The sequence below is a fragment of the Phalacrocorax aristotelis genome, chromosome 16 (assembly GCF_949628215.1).
Source record: "Phalacrocorax aristotelis chromosome 16, bGulAri2.1, whole genome shotgun sequence".
In the NCBI taxonomy this organism is placed as follows: domain Eukaryota; kingdom Metazoa; phylum Chordata; class Aves; order Suliformes; family Phalacrocoracidae; genus Phalacrocorax; species Phalacrocorax aristotelis.
The window spans coordinates 5382908-5398058 of NC_134291.1; the positions used below are offsets into that span (position 1 = coordinate 5382908).

The following is a 15151-nucleotide window of genomic DNA, read 5'->3' on the forward strand; positions in this document are numbered from 1 at the left end:
AAAATGAAAACATATGAACAATTAACACAAATACCGTATTTTAGAAAGAGTGAGTTAACAAAACTAAGCATGCTGATTAAAGACCTGGAAGTCAGAGGAAATGGAATTAAAATCCTTAGCTATTGAGTAAACATTACTAGGAAAAATGGAGTCTTAGAAATGCTGTGCAGCCCTAACTAAAAAAAAAAAAAAGGCAAGTAGAGAAGCAAGCATTAAAGCAAACTAGCAAATGTTGTCATTTACCCATAATTTAAAAATGTCAAAGATCTTTCAGCTTTGGTAGCTAATACTTCTGAGGTGAATAATAAGGAATGAAGCAGCAGAATGGGTGTAGGGAAGGAAATTCGGAGAGCTAAAATACAATTCAAGAATTAAAACAACAAAAAGTTACAATAAGAAGTTCAGATAAATGGGAGACCCAAAAATAATTGGCTAGGCCACCGATTATTAAGGAATCCAGTTAAAGAAGAGAATTTCAATTATTTCTTTGGATCAGTTTCATCATCAGGGAGACTTGGAGAAGAGTAACTTTGTTCTCGATCTGTAACTAACTACAATGTGGGTAAGACTGAGCAGGTACAGGGGGCAGAAATATCCTACATCATCATTGCCACCCCAGAATCACTGAACGGTTGAGCCTGGAAAGAGCTTCTGAAGATTATGCACTCCAAATCCCCCTTCTCTGAGCAGGGTCAGCTAGAGCAGGTTTCTTAGGACCATAATATGTCCAGCTGGGTTCTGAGTATCAACAAGGATGGAGACTCCACAACCTGTTCAGGCAACCCGTTCCAGTGTTAGGCCACCCTTTCAGAGGGTTTTGGGTTTTTTTCCCCCCCTTTTATTTCAGTGGAAGTTCCTGTAATTCAAGTCCATTTCCTCTTGTCCTTTTATTGGGCACTACTGACAAAAGTCTAGCCCATCTTCCTTGCTCTTTCTCATCACATTTATTATATACATTGACAAGACCTGCCCCCAGAGCCTTCTCTTTTCCAGGCTTAACAACCCCAAACCTCTCTGCCTTTCCCCATGTCAGATGCATCAGTCCCTTTAATTACCTTTTAGTCCTTCACTGGGCACCAGAGAAACTGCTGAACTGGACTTGCATCCCACTGGTTCAACCAAGGAATCAAAAAAGAAACTGCAGGTAAGTAAGGAGGGTGCCTACCTATGAAGCTTGCTCTGCCACTTACAGTGATTCTAGTATGACACCACACCCTCAAAGAAACTGAAGCAGCACAAAAACTGGTGCTGGAAGTGATATATTAAAAAGCACTACACCACCACGTCCACATGATACATCCAAATGTTCTCAAGGGACTGCGGAGGAAGAGATTTAAAATTACTAAGCTTTGTGCTAAAACCAGACACTGCTGCAAGCACAGGCTTGCATTTTTAAAAGGGTTTGAAGGTGATATGCAGAAGATTAATATGATATGGTATCGTGTATATCATATATGATACGGTGTAACCAGCTGTACCAGTAAGGATTCTGAAAGAAAAATATCATAATTATAACTGGAATTAACACATTACTATAATACTAAAGAAAAACTAGCTGAAACAATTATTTTAAGCTTCCAGAAGGCCTTATACTATGAGACAGGTAAAGAAACCAAATCACCATAGTGTAAAAGACGTACTGTCATAGCCATGAACTGTGCAGAAAATGTTGATTAATGGTCTGCATTTACCCTGGCAAAACAGTAACACTAAATTTCTCACCTTGATCCCATAAATAAATAAAAGCAACTGTCCCTCTTCATATCATTAATGCATACTTAGGAATTGTGCAGGGCAGGCTGCCTGCTCTTCAGTTTTCTTGAACCTCTGTTGCCACCATCAGCACAGTCAGGATACTGGAATGATGGTCCCTGGACCTGATCCAGCACAGCAATTACAAGAATTCAAAGGAACCCTGATCTTCACGGGGGAGTCTGTGGATTGCTACCTAATACAGAGACTAATAAAACTGTATTAACTGGAGGCAAAATGAAACAGCTTCACCTATCTTCCTGACTACAAACTTCAAATGAGTATGTGGTATTACAATTTTTTTTATCCAAAGGCTGTAGGAGACACTCACATACAGTATTGGCCTACATCATGTTAGACTGAAGCAGGAGACATTCTTCCGTCTACTCCAAGTCTCAGCTCCTGCTAAAGCGGCCAGGCATTCTCACATCCTTGAACCGACATTTTAGCAGAAATCATTATTTATTAGGTCTTTTAACATTTCATTCCTCAATCAACAGGGCCTAAGGTTGCCTGCTCCAGTCACAAAGACGGCTCTCCATAAACTTTTTTAATTAAAAAGTACCAGACACGGTTTAGAAACCCCAGAGAAAACTCTTGCAAGAGCTTTGATGTTTCCGCTGCATTCGTCTGAAGGGATCCCTCTATTTAGGAAATGGGTGCCTTAAAAAGTGTCGTACCCCCCCCAACACACATACACTCAAGCCCTTTTACACACAACATCCTTTTCATGCCAGCTGCAAGTTGGAAAATGAGGTTTTTGTAGCATGTTAGTGTTGGAATTTTTTAATAACCTTCCCTCTCTTTTTTTCCCCTCCCGACCAATTATCTTGGTAAATAATTAACATTCTGAAGGAGATAAGTAAGCACAGCATCTCAGAGCTCAAAGCCCTTTAGTTCAAAGCCCTGCCCTTTTCTCTTCGTTTCCCTGCTGCCGCCACCGAAACTTCCTTGTCAATCAAGCTCTGGGCACACACATCAAAGCTTCATGTGGGAATGGCCCCAAGGGGTCAGAGAAAATTCATGGCAGGGCCTGCATGAGGCACAAAGAGAAAAAGAGAGTGAGAAACACAGACCAAGACCTAGACAGACACACTCAGCCACACAAACACACAGAATGTGCCCCAATATAAACCTCTACCCTATTTACTCACAGGTTGACAAATAACCATAGTTCGAAGTTTCAGGATCCACCTCCACAACCATTTCCCACTGCTGGCAAAACATCAGTCCAAATGTTTCAGTTCAAAACCTTTTAATTGAAAGAAGCTTAAAGGAACTAGACAGCAGCTCACAAGAACACAGAATGCAACCTCCTTCCCATGGCTCATTTCCCTGCATCCCTATCCCTTCCTAGGGGTCAGCCAACACAGAGTCCCCTCTTGCCAAATTTACATCCAGTAAGTTCTTTTTCTTCAATTCAGACAGGCTACTGGCTCATTCATACAACCCTCTGTCTAGCTTCCTTTGTGCAGAGTTCTCAGGTACCATCCCAATTTCAGCACTCACTGCCAGTTCGGTACAGAAGGCAGCTAGCTACATCTCACTGATCACCCCAGGAATTCTCCAGCCAGTCACTGGCAGGACATAACGCTGTCTGAGATTTTTTTTATAACACAAAAGTATTTAAATCAGTACCAATTTCACATTAAAAAAAAAAAAGCCAGTGGAATGATCCCACTGGCCAAGGAATGTCTTGGCATAAAGATGAGAGGGCTTTAGTAGCTGCAGTCCAGGAAAACATACAAACGCAAAGTTGGAGCCTTTAGTATTCTCTAACACTGCTATGAATGCAAGGATCAAATACTGGGCAGACCATTACCTGAAAACTATATTCTCAAGTCAGCTGGTATTTCCTCATTTGCAGTTGTTCTAATGCATATATCAATGTTTCTAGAACAACAACTCTGCAGTGCTTAACTCACTGCATAGGATTCTTATATCTGTGAATCAAACAGATTTAGAAACCTCTTGGAGTCACACTGAGCCTGTCAGATTGACCAAAAGAATCATAGCTGTTTGAATCAAATATTCAAAAAACTCCATTCAGCTACATGTGATGAATTATTACAACAGGAATGAGTCAACAGCTAGTTACTATACTCAGATATCCAGCATTTCTCTCCCTTGCTGCTTTGATTTCTAGCCAAAGATACAATGCCATTCTGACTGGGAAAATAGATGCTATTTATCTATTGAATTATAATGTTCAAATCAGACTGTGCAAGGCATATTTACAAGATACAGTGAGATTATTATTTCTATTGCAACAGCACTTAGAAATCCAATTGAAAATAGTGCCCCATTGCACAATTATATATATGTATGTAATGAGCAGCAACATTCAATATAAAGAAAAATGTAAGGAAGTATGATGTCTGGGGGGTGGCATTTGGTACAGATGAAAAACTCAGACCTCAAGAGATCAAATAACTTACTCAAGGTCACACAGCAGAGCAATAGCAGAAATGAGAACTAAGTATGTAAGTCTCCAGAGTCCCATCCAAGGCCTTAATCACAGGACAGTCTTCGTCTGAACGGATCAGAGAGTCACTGATGAGGCAAGAAGCGGAGGAAGCCAATGTCCTACTTACTGTCCTCCCCATTTAAGGGGTATCATTCCAAATGGCCAACTCCTCAGATTTTAAAAAGACCTAAATAACACAGCTTCATCAATTTACTTAGTTACAGCTGCAGAAGTTCAAATGAACACTTTCCATTGCTGAAATCTGAAGACCAGCCTGTTACTCATAAAGCCACATTTAGACTGAAACCATGTAGCTAAGTAACTCAAAGTTTTATTTCAGACACGCAGAGTGCAGTTACTCAGACACCATAGTGGTGAGCGTGGTTTATGACGGCAGGGCATCCTGGCTGTAGAGTGGTATACTGGGGCTACTGCATCTTGCATTCCATGATAAAAATATCTACACTAGAACAACATTCCTCTGTGAATCCAGCTGCGATACACAAAAGAAACATTTCTGCTTTGTTTTACTGCATGATTTAGTAACTTGCTCTCTAGAGCACAGGAAAGACTTCAGGCAGAACCCCCCCCCAAATAAGGTCTCAATACTTCCTCCTTCATGAGGTATCTCCAGACATATGCATTCAGAAAAACTCCTAGAACAGAGTATTGCAAAATACGTATGTTGTTACCATGCAGTTATTCTGTTCACTGACAGTGTGATGCTTTCAGACCAGGCAGAGACTGCTGTCTAAGGGGAACTTGCAGCTGCCAGAATGAGAAGCATTCTTTCCGTTACATGATCTGAAAAGATTAGAGTGCCACAGGTCTGCTGTTAGTTTAATGTTAAAAGATGAATAAGAAAATAAGCACTTCAAAGGAACACACGCATGGAAGGAGAAACCCAAGCTACCAACATGAAATACTGCATAGTACACACACCCCAAACACATAAACTAGCTCTTGGAAAATTCAACCGGAAAGCCGGTGGATCAAAAGCTTCTCCAGCAAGACTGCAAAGCATTGCTGAAACAGAAATAAACACTATGGTCATGGTGAAAGGGGCAAACTGACTAAGTGGTTCGTGTTTATAACCTGAGAACAAAGCTGCTCAATGTGGACTGCAACTGCCAAAGAAGATGGATATTCTGCAGCCAATACGGAGGAGGTCTGATCCAGCCAGAGCAGGGGACCTTTAAAATTCATAAAGCAAAAATAAGATTTGAAAGCACTATTTTGAGAAGGCTACTTAAGAAGCATTCATTGAGCCCTTGAGCCAAGATCAGAAAGATCCGGCCTCCGAAACTGACAGTAGAAGAAGGAACTTTTTTTGGCAGAACTTCCACTCTAAACTCGGTCATACAAGGAAGGTCCTCATCCTGACTGAAGTGCCTAGCCTTACTCGAGGTCAGCATAAGAAGCAAGTATGGACAGCCTTTGCGAGCACAGTTAACAGACCTCGCAAAACAAACAGGAGGTAAGATCGCTACCAAAATCTAGTCAGATGAGAAAATCCTGAACGGGTAAGTAAAGGGCTAAGGCTTCTTACTGGAAGGTGAATGCCATCCTCTGGGCTGGATGAATTTTACTATTAATTGCCATTTTCTTTACTAGTAAGTGGAATAACCGCAAGGCCTGCCACTGGAAAAACCTCCGATGGACTGACTCTGATGAAATAATTTTTTTCTGAAATTGCATTCAGACTCTTGCCAAAAAGCAGAGAAGGCTTCACACTGCTTAATTCGTAGTCGGCTTCACTGAACAAGCATGCCAGATGCATTGCCCAAACTGGCATTAACAAATAGGATATGGAAAGAGAACCAAAGGCAAAGAGAGGAACAAACAGCTCCTCTGGATTTCTGCTCCATGGTACATGCCAGAGGAAACACTCGGTACACTCTTAAGATCTGATTAGAAGGTCTAAATATTTATGTGAAAGCCTGTGAATTCCTTTAGCTCTTCTGAAGACAGATGATGGCCTCCTGCCCTCTTTGCTGCCTTGACTTTTCCAGTGGCTGGTATTCTTATTTCTGCTAACTCTTTCCTAGTATTAACTCAGCAATCAATGATTTTTTTCCACTAACGCACCCCAGGTATGCACTGCACAAGTGCCTGTTTCTGGGAAGAGAAAGAAGGGAAGAAGCAACTCTGAAAAGCTCGGCTAGCCTAGAAAAACACAAACAAGCAACCAGAGCTATAAGGAACCCAAAGCCAAGTGCTACAACAGGGAAGCCTGCAGTTGATCAGTTCTGGAGAGCAGAACATTATAAAACACTTCAAGGGACATGAGGATAAGGCAGCCAGCAAAAACAGCAATAACAGAAAATCAAAGCAATGCCTTGAAGTCTTTATGGGTTCCAAAAACTCCATGTTGCTGCCAATCTGTGTGCTCACTATACTGTAAATACACACATATTTTTTGAGAATTCACTTCAGACAGCTCCTTCAGCCCAAGTATCTTGGCAAACAAATTGACAATATTTGTCTTTTTTCCCGGTTTTGCTTGCAGCGTAAAGGTTCTCCCTTCATTGTACGCAATTGGATTTAATGAATGTGGTTCCAATCTTATCAGTTTGAATGGAGTGAGAGGGTGGAGGGAGAGCAGAAGTGTTGATAATGTGGTACTCCACCATCTGCAGTGATTCCTTTTATTGGCCTCAGTACAAATTTCAGTCATTTATAAATATTTGAATGCTCAAATGTGCTCACATTACTGCCTCAGACACCATCCACTTTTCCATATAGACAGCACCAAGGTCATCTATAGAGGGGAGGATAACCTACTGTTAACTTCAGACCTGGGAAAGCTAGGTGCCACTCTGTGATTCACGTCTGATATTGGACAAGCAGCAATCCCAACCAACAAACTTCCAGTCATATCACAGAAGAAACTATACCCTCTACCCTAGCAGAGGGTGGGGATGTGATACCATCAGGAATCATGCAGTCTCCATGACAGTAAGTTCCTAAAACATCCAGGCTGGCAGTGGCCAACGTCCAGAACACACTGTGCTTGGGCTCAAGCAGGCTCTGCCTCTGACAGCCTCAGCAAAGACCAAAAGGATTTTCTAGAAACGTATGAAGTTAATCAAGAGAAGTCCCATATCCTTGGAGGATGCTGCTAGAATTCCATATGTACCAAGACATTTCCCAAAGGAAAAGAAGAAAACAGAAGGCAATTAAGTATCCTAAGAATATACTGAAGTGAATAAACAATTGTATGCTTCTCTTCCAGCCCTACTTAAAAGTAGTAACAGTGTACTTATGTTTAGACATTGTGTCATGTATATTGAGAAGACATGAGGCAACCTAGAAAACCAAGAATGGACTGTGCAGAAGCCATAAGCCAACCCCTATTCCTTTACTATTTTGTTTTCTTAACTATTTCTCATTTTGTTTCTCAAGAGTTTAAGCATTATATTTGGCGAACAAGAATCTAAGAAGTCTCTGAGAGCAAAAGGAGAATAAACCACGTTTTAAAAAAATGGAAAAACATATATGGAACAGGGTAATTAGACAAAATCTCACATTTCTAGTTTGGAATTCTAAGGCTCATACAATTTCAATTATAACTCACAGTTATCACTGAGGTAATTAGATTTCAGTGCAATCTTCCTTATGATTGCCTTTGCTTCCTCTGAAAGTCACTTTATTCCTGAAGCGAATATACACTCCAGAGGTGTTCTACGAAGCACCTATGGTCTACCTCTATTTGGCATGTTATATTCTGCTCAGGCAAGATGTGTATGAAAGAGTGATCAGCCTGATAATATGAAAGTTAAATACTGAAAAAATCCAGAATGGCTAGATACAAGATGGTAGTACCTCTTTTGGAAGACCTGTTTTGAACTGAAACACAGGTTTCTAGTCATCTAAGAAATATTCCATTAAAATCAAGTGTCAGGTTATGTGTAGGTATCTTTGCAAGGGAACCACACCAGGGCAAAGCATTCCAGCAGGCTATTGCCAACACTACTGACACAGAACACCTGCAGTGAAAGCTGTGAATTTTGGCAGTTACGTGATACAACCTGACAACCTTAAAGAGATGTACTACTGATAAAGATGACCTCCCTCCTCAACCTTTCACACATCCTCCAAAACAAAAGATACCACAAAAAACCCTTGAGAGATTAGCTGTTCTGTTCTTTCACTCGTGCTCCCTTTTCCCTACGACATCCAGAAGAACCAAACGCTCCACAGCAGTTCATTCACGTTTGCATCCTATATACCAAAACACAGCATTATTCCAGAACAGGCTCTCACACTATGGAGATGCTGAGTACTGCAAGGTCACCTTAGCATAAAACCCCCCAGCCTGAAAGCCACACATTTTACAAAATACCTTAACCGTATGCCTTCTATCTTTACAGAGCAGCTCCGTGTTTTCATCTCTTTCCTTCCAGATAATGTGAATGGAAGGGGAGCTCTGACTAAACTACAAAAAGTTTCCCTTCCACAGACCACACGATGCCTGAAAGGAGCAAAGTCTTTACCTAACCCACCCATACAGTGCCTAACCCCATCCAGTGCAGGACCAGGCACCGCAGCCTGCTCTGCAGCTCTCAGCCCTGCAGTGAGCGTGGATACTGACCCGCACAAACTTCTTCCCAGATTGAAGACTTCATACTTGGTAAGGCAATACTGGAGAGCAAGCGAGAAGCGGTGAGCAAGTCCTGTGCCCAGCGCTTCCCCACCTGGCCCAGCACCAGAACTTTCACTTCTCTTGGTCTGGGCCAGTGTCATTTTTACTGAGAGCACTGAGGCTCAGGCAAAGCAGCCCGATTAGTAACAGCCGCCTATAAAAAGGGCATCCAACAATAACACAGTTGCCAGGGACACGAAAGCCAGAGCAACTTCCGCACCCATTTCTTCCCAGAGAAGAAAGCCCCCTTCAGTCCCTGCCAAGCACTCGGATCTGCAGCAGAAGGGAAAGCCTATCCAAGCAGAAGACGTTATGGCATGGGGCCTTCACTGACTCAAGGCAGAAGTTAAAGATGAAAAAGGATTTACACTGGTAACGGGGAGCAAAGCTTCACCCAGAATCGGCTGACCTAAACTGAGATAAGGCACCATCCTAGTAAGTTAGAGCACTGTGGTCTCTGACAAGCAGTACGGGTAACCAGAATGGTATGACAAGTTCTCGGCAGGAACTGTTTTTTCCTGTTTGATGCTTCATCCAAATAAAATGTTTATAAATACACAGAATCACTCCTGCCATAACAGACCATGACCTGAAAGGGCTGAAGGGCCCCAGGCAAGGGACACAGGCTACATGGCCACTGGTACTAAACACAGCTCTTCCAATCTACAAACCCGTTTTACATTGCGGTCATTTTACACCCAGCTGCATCAAACAACTTTCAGGCTTTAATGCACATGCTTGTGTGCCCTTCCCCCAGCACACGTTCCTGGCAGCACAGAACCCATTGCTCCAAAATCTGAAACTCTAAATAGACAGTGGAACCCAACCCCATCTAGGCACACATTTCTTTCTGCTCCTTCTCTTCACCCTGTTTTATCTTTCCATGTCACCTCAGCCCCTTGCAGCCTTCTCCCTTCTCACACCTCACCCTAAACATACATGAATTTCTTTGCTCCTCAATCAAATCAATTCCCCTTCTGTTTCTTGTCTATCCAGTGACACATCTTCCCTTATTGCTAAACCGAATTCGAGTAGTGTTGCTAGCCTCGAACATAAAGCCTCCCTGAATATATTTTGATTTTTAAAAACCCCTTTTTTTTAAAGAAGAAAAACTTTATTAGAAAAATGTTCTGGCCTGCTCCTTTCACCATCAACTCATTTTTGCAAGTCAGCTGTGATGAACTGGACGGCCTTTCTTAATTCTGGGAATAAACTTTTTGAAACAATAGCATTTTAAAACATCACAATGAATGTAGCTGGTGAAAGAAAATCTAGAAAGTTAAATACCTATAGCTGCATACACATTTCCAACCACCTGCGGTTTCTGCACCACATGGTCTATGGAGACAAGCTCCATTACAAGTATAAACTTCACAAAGTTTATATACTCAACTGCAGAAGGAGAAAAAAATACAAGAGTGAGTTCTTTAAACTCACCATGAACTTTAGCAAGGTCTCCTGCAGAAAAAGTTTCCTTGAGTCCATTGGCATAACTGCATCAGCAAACTCTTGTACAGTGTGAGTGTCATATGCAAGCAAAACACTCACTTTCACGACGTTACAGACACGCATACCCTTCCAGCTAAAACCATAGCCCTGAGAAGGTCACTTTCTTCAGCCCACTACCGCACATTGCAAGATAACAATCACCACTTGGATTTGTGTGTTATGAGATTCTAATCCACTTCAGTCAAGAGACCTGAGCCTGCAAATCCTTGTTATTTAAACTGTTTGTATTTATCCATTTCATGCAGAATGAAATAAATAGCAGCCCAGGTGACAGACATGAGAATAACTGGGGCAGCAGTCTCTTCAGCTGACTCATCTGTAACCAGCAGCCTCGCATTCAGTCTAAATTACTCAGATAAAGTTCCTTTAAAATGACAAACATCCACCTTAGGGTCTTCAGCAGAAAAGTCATTGAGAAAAAAGTTATTGAGAAAAGTTATTGAGAAATAATAAAAATTACTATGCAAAAAAAAAAAGCTTCTACAGGACACCTGGTTAGAAGGAGTTTGCAGTGCCCTTATTGTTTCACATACTCATTTTTCTCTACCTGTATGTGTCACACCATCACTTGCACTGTACAGAAGAACACACTGTCTCATGAACAAGTTGCTTATACTTTGCATCTCTCGAGACGCTACACAGGATGTCATATAGCAAAGGAAAATCTAACAAATTGTCCTGATATTATCAGCTGTTTTCTCCAGAATTCTAAGGCTCATACAGTCAGGGTTGGGGTTTTTTTTTCCTTAAAATTGGAGAATTGTACACAAAATAGTTCCATTAATGAAATAACAAAGCTGAAAAAAAAAAAACCACTTAAACACCTAACAGACAGTAAAGTTACAAAGGCTTAATTATTCCAGGATATTCAAAGAAATAAGTCATACATACCAGTTTAAATCCTCTGCTATACATGAAATTGTTTCCCATGTCATGTGTATTAGTCCATTATTATTCAGCCTTTAGGGTAGTTGAGTCAATATAGGAATTGCTGTTGAGTCAGGTAAGTTGCAAAGGCAGACTGGTCGGTCCGCCTCCAGCAATACACAAGGACATAGGAACAACTGTATGCAGACCCAAAGTCCATTCAGCCCAGCCAGTATCCTGTCCCGAACAGCGGGCAAAATCCAGGTGCACAGAGAGGAGTACCCTTGCTCTTTGCTTGTATGTGATACTTTCCCCTAATACTATTAGCTAGCAATGATTTTCGGTTCAGAAGCTTCCTGAAATGGTTTCTATATATTAAGAGATACTCTCAGTAGGTATCTGCCTTGAGCTTGTCCGAACTTCTCTTGAACCAGTATACACTTTTAGTACATAGCACCCTGTGACAAAGAATTCCACACTTCCGTTGCATGAACAACTACCTTCTCCCATCTACTCTAGCTCCTGCTTGCCCCACTTGATGCCACTCACTCCTGTACTAGGGAGAGTAAGAAATCAACCCCTTCCAGCTTCTCCTCGATATGTTATTTCTTTTTTGCAGACTGATGAGTCCTAGCCTACTTAGTCTTTCTTTACGCAGGAGCCATTCCAGACCCCTGATGATCCTCATTCCCCTTCTCTGTGCCTTTACCAGTTCCTTTTTAAGATGAGAGACCAGGCCTGCACACACCGTTCAAGATGCGAGCAAATCCTGGTTTCATACAATGACACAGTGATGTTCTTTATTTTGTTATCTATTTCATTCTGAATAGTTTGGATTTTGGGAAGGAGGTTGTTTCAATTTTAACTACTATTCAGTAATGAGCTGATGATTTTGTCACCTTAAGACTTTGCCCAAGAGCAGTAACAATCAACCCAAGAGCTCACTGAGTTCAAATTATTTTTCCCCGCATATGCATCACTACATTTACCCACACTGAGCCAGCTGGTTAAGAAGAAAATGCCAAGTCGTGCAACTGTTAGGTAATAATGTGCTAATAATCTCTTCGTAATGTCACGTTACAATCCCTAAAAATAGTTTAAGCATGAGATTTTATTTGCTTTCCACATTTTGCAAATAATTGTAATTATTCTATATACTTAAGATTATGCTTTAAAAAATAATCCATTTTTCTTTAATTATGCCCAAAGTGTCAACACAACCACTTTCTAATTACAGTTTAATGAGACTACACTGTGATAACGCGTTGTATGAAAAAATAAATTCTTAACCCAAATTTGGATTTGCTACCCTTTATCTTAATGGGATGTTATTCTTTTGTGTTGACAAAGAATTGAGAAATTAGAAAAATCATTCCTTAAAACAGTCGATTTGCAGAATAATTTTCAGCTTTTGAGCACCATATCTTGAACAGTCACAGTTTTGTACTAGCGTCAAGGCTTTGCCCCTTTGCCATTTGACACAGCGAGCACCTCAATCTCAGGAAAGCCACTAAAAATGGAAGATGTTTGACACTAAAATTGACCAGGTTCTTCATCAAGCTGTGGTTTCTCAAGGAGTGTAAAAGACTGGGCTGTAAGGCAGCTCAAAGTCTTTGCAGAGCGCTAATTTAACACATTTTTATATGTTTCAGGGAACTGCCGCGAGGAATGAATTCCACAGTAAATGTCACAACTAGGAAACCGGGAAATTGCCACACATGTAACAAGCAGAAGTAATGGTGCCAGGTACAGAACAAAGGCTTTAACACAGCAAATTGAATAAAATTCCTGCCATAAAGTTTCTAATTCAAAGACAGGGAGACGTAATTATTTCTGTGGTGTTTCACTGAACAAGTTATGTTTCAGAAGACATCCAGAGAAACATCGGATGTATGTTGGAAAAGAGAAAATACAGGAACAGTGTTGTGGGGAGGGCTGGGCAAGGGGTAAATACAGGTAAGCAGAGGATTTTGAACTTTATTTAGAAGATAGACCAAAGCTAACAACAGAGACCAGAGACAGCATCAGAGGATGGGTGAACAGGAGGCAGATACAGGCCAGCAAAAAGGGTGCTGCATTCAAGTTTACTGAAAAGCCAGAGAAACCTCCTTTTCTTTGTGGAATGAGTATGGAATGCAAAGGATTTAGAAGCTAACTCAAAAAGAGGAAGAGAATGGTCATAGGAGGCTTCAAGGTGGTAAGGAGAGGCACATGAGCAGACAGGGTATTTTCCAACAGTGACAGAAAATGATGGAAGAAAGCATCAGAAAGGTAAGTACCTTCAAATCGAAGAAGCAACAAAACATCCAATAGAAAACGAACTGAGAATAGGAAAAAGGTTCATTACAGAGGCAGATTTTGAGTCTTCAGCATCTAGGATGTACTTAAAACAAAAAAAAGCCCATCTTAAAAATAAATAGTGCCAAAACTTGAAGTCCATGAGATTCTAGAGGAAAATGTGGCATACGGGTGGGGGAGAATATCACTTCCTACAGATACGCTGAAAAGAAAGCAGTGTATTTTGTAGGGACACAAGTCTGAAGGCTGAGACAGGAAATCTGGGAACACATCCCAGCCAAATCTTAGAAAAGGATTAAAAAAACCCATTTTATGCAGGAGACCTCTGTTGGTAAAAGCTGCAGAGAGACCATTCTTTGGAATGAGGAGAAAAGATTTCCAAAGACGATGTTAGAAAATGTGTGTAAAGGAACTCTAGGTGAGGGACGTGCTCAGACATGACAGCTTAGAACCAAAATAAAGAAAAAATAAAAAATAAAAAATAAAAAACCCAGACAGAGAAAGGCTGAGGGTAGCGTGCATGCGCCAGGTCAGACCAGTCTGTACTAGTCACAGCTCTGCTGCTGCTTCCCCTGCCTCAGAACTGCTAACAAGTGCAGAACATTTTTTTATTATCTGCTGTTCCTCTGAATGTTTTCCAAATATCTCATTAGCAAAGCAACCATAGCCAGTTTCCCCTTCGTGGGATTTCTCAGAAATCTGAAGACAAGATTTGTCCTTTGCATTTCCCATCATGGTTACCATGTGTGCCTTCAGACAGTGTTTTGCGTGGCAGATGTGGGTGAGATGGCACAAGTCAGGGGAAGCTGGGAGAACTGCCTTCATGCCCAAACAGCAAAACCTCCTGGCCCAAAGACACAAAGTGCTTTCCACTGGTATTTTCATTATTAATTAAAATACATAAAATGACTTTGAACAGAAAAATCATTGTTCTCCCCACCCACAATGGCATTATGTCTTACCAACACTGTCCCACTCCTGTCGATGGGAGAAGCACAGCCATGCACACCCCGCACTCGAAGGGAGGCCACGGTCAAGCCGACAGCAGGAAGGCTGATAGAAACAGAGCAACCCCTCAGGCTGTGAAGCTGGGAGGGGGCCAAGAGCTACTGCATAGCAATTCCTGAACCACAGAACCAAACAGGGCTGTGATCCCCGAGAGGCTCAGGACTCCCTAGGAAGCTAAACCTGTCACAGGCATGGTGACAATAACAAGGAACTCCAACCAACAAAACCACTCCCAAAACTTCAAATTTCTGCAAAAAATTCTTAACAAGGTATTAGGAAGGGGAGAGACTTCCCACTGTGAACACAGAGATCCACACTTTGCTCCCCTGAACATTTAAAAGCAGCTGCACGTGTATCTCTTCCACATGGCCTGGTCAGGAAGTTGTGGAATTTGGAAAGCTCCATTACAAACAACTTCAGAGGCATGCTAATCCCTACCTAATTCACCATGCTGCCTGAAAGGTCCCTTTCTCTATCCCTCTCCCTGAATGACAGCGCATTTTAAACATGGTGAGTCTGGGGCAAAGTCACTGGCAGAATCAATCGATCAGTCTCGTAACACATGTGTGATTTAGACAGCCAAGAGCCTCTGGCCAGAGACTTCA

General features: G+C 41.5%; 1 protein-coding gene across 1 annotated transcript in view; it reads right to left on the reverse strand.

Annotated features, from left to right (window-relative positions):
* ASPSCR1 (ASPSCR1 tether for SLC2A4, UBX domain containing) overlaps window positions 1-15151 on the reverse strand; it is a 48911-nt gene that overhangs the window by 5724 nt on the left and 28036 nt on the right. The gene's annotated exons all lie outside the window — the stretch shown is intronic.